The sequence below is a fragment of the Pygoscelis adeliae genome, unplaced genomic scaffold, assembly GCF_000699105.1.
Source record: "Pygoscelis adeliae isolate BGI_AS28 unplaced genomic scaffold, ASM69910v1 Scaffold118, whole genome shotgun sequence".
Classification (NCBI taxonomy): domain Eukaryota; kingdom Metazoa; phylum Chordata; class Aves; order Sphenisciformes; family Spheniscidae; genus Pygoscelis; species Pygoscelis adeliae.
This window is the reverse complement of record NW_008825257.1, coordinates 18203-23148: the sequence shown is the minus strand read 5'-3', so window position 1 is coordinate 23148 and position 4946 is coordinate 18203. Positions and strand designations below refer to the sequence as shown.

The following is a 4946-nucleotide window of genomic DNA, read 5'->3' as shown; positions in this document are numbered from 1 at the left end:
TCCTACTGGGAGCCGTTCCCGCTCTCCAGCCTCAGGGAGATGAGGCAGGATTAATAATTGTGATCAATGTGTTTCTTGTTTCCAGATACAGTGTACCATATTTTGTGAGTATGATATATGAGTCACTGTGGGATGCAGCAGAAATTTTTGGCCTTGCAGCTGTGGAGGTACAGTATTCATCTTCTCTCAGCCTATAAAACATGCAGTCCAGAGACATGATGAATATGTTTTGCAGAAGCTCAAGTGGAAACTCCAGGGAAGTTCCTTGAAAGTGTTTCTAAACAACAAGGCATTCATTTTGTTAGTTAAACAAAGTAAGATAAACCTTCCAGATCTCCTTAACCCTTCTTCCCTCGCCCCTCCTCACTTTCCTGGCTTACTTCCAAAGCCTCTAAAGGAGGATTGATTGTGGGCTGGTATTTGCTCAAGCCCCTGTTTTCAGCTTTGGAGTACCCAGCCTTCATCACAACCTGTGCCAGTAGCTGGCAAGTTGATAGTCATGTCTAAGGCATCCAGAGGACACAGAGCAAGGGAAAACCAAGAGGCAGGGGTAGTCCAGTGATACAAACCCTTTGCAAGAAAAGTATCTCATCTTCTGGCTGTGCAGTGAGGGAGCTTGCCTGGTGCTATGTGATGAATTATCCCCCACTCATAATTCATCGCATGTCTTGCACTCGTCCCCTGCTCTGTTTATCAAACCTGTTGGTCTCACTGCTGCCCAAAGACTGTATTAAATTGGTTCATCAATCATCTGGCTGCCAGCCACAGTCTTGCCAGGGAAGGGAAGAAACAAATGGATAGAAGTACCGTAAAACTCCACAGATAACATAATTCTGATTAGGAAGAGTGCTTACTTTTGCAGCCACTTTTAAGCCCATTAGAATAGCTGTTTGTATTCCTTACTACTTAAATTAAGGCACTTAGCTTGAAGAGGCTGTAGTGAATGAAGCCCTTTGTTAGTAGGGCATTTGGATCTTCATTCTTGCACCAGTCCTGGCTGCATTACGCTCAGAGTCAAGCATGAAGGACCAATTAATACCGGCTAAGTATTCAGCACAGTAATATTCATAGCTGGGGCTTTGCTTTTCAGGGGATAGAAGTAACAAAAGCAAATATTGCTTTAGTGAGGCCGGAGCTGAGTCTGCTAAGAGGAGCTCACAGAAATCCATTTCCAGGCTGGGTATGAATGACTGGACAAACAGTGCCTTTTTACCATCTGGCACGTCAGCCCCAGGGGCCTGGCAAAGGCCCTGGTAGTGCACGTTACCCCGTCCCCACCTCTAATTGAGCAGAAATGCCTGGATGGATGCAGGGCTTTGTCATTTCAGGCCAGGCTTCTGAGTAGACTGGGGTGCCTGTGGCACCCAGGGGTGCACAGAGCATGTCCATTACAGGCACTGTGGGCATCCAGGATGGGCCTGTTTAGTGAAAGTGGAGAACACACCAGTCTAACACATCCTGCCTTACACTAGTTCGCAGAGTAGCACGCCATAAATGTGACCTCATTTTTAACCAAAATTTGGTGGCATATTTTCCTTACTCATTATTTTTATCTGAAATACTTTTTTTTTTAAATTAGCTAAAATAGATTTTTTTTTCTTTTTCTGAGCAATTTTAACCACAGTGGCATTGTGAAAACATTTATCATTTGACACAAAAAACGTGTCAGAAAGGAAGGCTGAGTTTGTTTTGATGCCTGAGGTCCCAGTGTTGTGGCTGGCAGCAATTACCAAGAAGGGTCTGCAACAGATACCGCTCTCTGTACTTGCACCTATTTTGGCTCTGAAGACTTGAATCACTGCATCTGCTTCTCTGTCTGTGGTGTTTGATCATGGGCTTAGGTGGCCAGTCCTAAGTAGAGGACTGGACTTGTCTAAGTAGGCAAGTTTCATCTTTCAGCTAGCAGTACCCAAGACACAGACACTGTGAAGACAAGTGAACAGCCTGACCACTGCCTGCATTTAGATGTCTTGGTTTCTTTTCAGGTTTAATGACCATTGTTTTCACGTTTTCTACCACAATAAGGAAAAGGTGGTGAGACTGGGTCTGACTGGGCTCTCTGATCTACATGAGACATTTCTTGTCCTCATTTCCCACATGGAGTTTGCTAGAGCACAGGCATCCCTGGCGTGGAAGCCTGCAAACAGAGTATCGCTTCTCCGTGTCAGGCATCAAAGGGTCTGAGTCATAAGCTGTTGGATGGGTACCAAAACCAAGGGAGTTCCTTAAAACGCACAGAGATACCAAAGATCTGATCCATGTTTAAAAAAAAGTTCAGGAAAAACTGCGTATTAGTTGCCAGATGCTAACCTATTAAAATTGGCCTCAGTTGCATTTTGTGTAATAACTGTTTTCCAGATCTGTTTAGCTTAAACCTGCAGAAATGCTGTAATTTGCATATAGTAACATCGGGGATTGTTTTGCTAATTACGAAATAGCAACAAAGAATTTTTTTAGTGTTAAGCAAATTCTTTCAGACTAGTCTTACACTAGTGGAGGGTGGTTTCTGTGTTGGTGATTTCTCCATCTCAATGGAAACCTTTCTGAATGTATTAAAGGAGGAACATAAAGTTGTTCCTCCCATGTGCCCTTACCTATACACTCTGCATTCAGAATTTGATATAGGAAGGATTTGATTTTGTTAAGTCACAAAGGTTGAACATTATGTTAAAAGAACAAAACCCACTCAGATTAGGTAATTAGTTGGAAACTAGGACTTCTGTGAAAGTGCATGCCTATTCCCCAAGCAAAACCAAGCTATATCGTAATGACGGGAGCTGCAAAATTCAGCAACTCTATGGCAGCATGTGGCTAATACAAGACATCTGGTTTTGGCTGGGCTGAAAATTTAAACGGCAAGCTGGATTTTCACCATAGGTGCAATCCTTTCACAAAGGTCAGGGCTGTCCTCAAAGAGCTCATCAAGAAAAAAAGCTGTTCTTTGTAAGCAGGTTTGTCACTAGGTTGAAGATCCTATCAGAAAAAAGGCTATTAGTGCTCGACAAATCAGCCTTCTGAATCCCTTTGGGTCACTTAGCACATCATTTTGGGTAGATCCGACCTCTTTTATTGAATCCAATCAAGGTATACTGTCAGGTTTACAGGTTATTTGACATTTTGGTTAATGGTTTCTTTTCCCTTTGAGTTTCCATCTATTTTTAAGTGAAAAAATACTGTTTTGAAACTGTACAAAGTTTCATTTTAAAGAGGTCAGCCCAAAATGTTGCAAAATTTTCCATAACATAACGTGACATTTCAGAAATGTCAAATTGAAATGTTCCAGCATTTTCAGACTTTCCCTCCATTTTGGGGGTTGAAACTGTTTACCTCAGTTTATTCAAAGGCTCAAATAGCTTCGGTGCTGTGCATTTACCCTCACCTGACAAGTCCGACCTAACTTCTGTGAATACGAGCCTCTCTGTTCAAGCCTTTTATTAAAGCTGTGATGGGTAGCAGATGCTTGAAGAAAATCTTTGAGGAGAGCTGAATGACCAATTCTTTCTAAAGCTTTCTCTGCTTTCCTTGCCAAGACTTTTAAGCGACCCTAAGAAATATTTCCATGATCCCCAAAGCCCCTGGCATTCTTCTGGAAAGGGGTCTTCTTTTGAGTGTTTGGAGGTCCCAGACAAGAAGCTCATGAAATCCCTGGTCACCCTGCTGAGAGGTCTGGCCGGACATCCTTTGCAAAGTGAGCAGGATGCCTTCCCCATCTAAACTAAAGGACATGACACTAGGTGTAAACCTGTGAGTTGTTTATATGTTGCTGTTTTGAAATGATAATTCTCCTCCTGCCTGCAGCCTAGTCTCTCTCTCTTTTCATATGTATTGTTTGACATTGTTTCTGCCTGAAACATTTATAAGGCATTATGCTTAAAAAATTAGGTTGATGAATGGGAAGAGACAGTTCTCCTAATAAAGTCATTGACAGAAAGGCCAGAAGCCTTTTTTTCAGCGTGGAAGCTTGTCATTTGGCTGCTGTGAATTGCTCTGGGTAACATGGTAGTAAAAAAAAGACAAAAATAGAGCAACAGATGACACTGAAGCAGAAAGTGTCCCAGCAAATCGAGCATTTGTGGAGAAATACAATTAAAGCATTATGAATTCCTCACTCATTTTAACAAGGGAACAAAGGCTGTCTCAGAACTTACGGAGCTCATATGCCTCTACAAGACCTTTCTTGTAGGTGACAGATCTGTTACTGGCTGCCGGGTGACCCTGCTGATACCACACCACGGTCTATAAAAATGTCGTCCTCCTTTCATCATGCTGCAAGACTGAGACCCGCTGAAATGGCATTAGGTGGTCTTGTCAATGGGTAGATCAATCCTGTCCAATTTTAGCTTTCCTTTGCCTATTTTGAGCAGGGATTTTGCTTTGTCTTGGCTCCTGAGCTCAAAGGTGCCTGGAAGGTGTGTTAGAAGAACAGATACTTGAATACTTCTCAAACTCCAGATGTAGATTTCTGCAGTGGCCATCCCGTTGATGTCAGTGTGACTGTGGGATCATCACAGCAGACAATCCCCACTCAGCTGCAATTCTGCTTTCTGTGTTCATTATTGACAGCTGTACTAACAAGCTGTAACTTTGTGAGGTTCATTGTGCTCAAGCATAAATGCCTTGCATGTAACTTTGGGAATGCCAGCTGATCAGGTTGAATTCAAGGCATCTGCTTGGGTACTCAGAGCTACATAGAAGATGTGATACAATTACCAGAGCTTTGGATTAGTCTTCTGAGCTACTGGGAACCATAGCAAGAGACACGAAAGCCACTTTAATACCATCAAAACGGAAACTCGTCCTCCAGCTGACACATCCAGCTGAATTCACCACCCCCAAGAGAGAAGACCATACCTCCAACACCAATGGCCCCACTAAGCATGTGTGTCATCCCTCTGATAATCAAGGGAACTGCCCTGCTTGTATGCATAAGTGTTCATCTGAATCAA

The 4946-nt window shown here is 42.8% G+C and overlaps 1 protein-coding gene across 1 annotated transcript in view; it reads left to right on the top strand.

Annotated features, from left to right (window-relative positions):
- The window catches only part of SYNDIG1 (synapse differentiation inducing 1), a 66432-nt gene that overhangs the window by 60645 nt on the left and 841 nt on the right, over positions 1-4946 (top strand). The gene's annotated exons all lie outside the window — the stretch shown is intronic.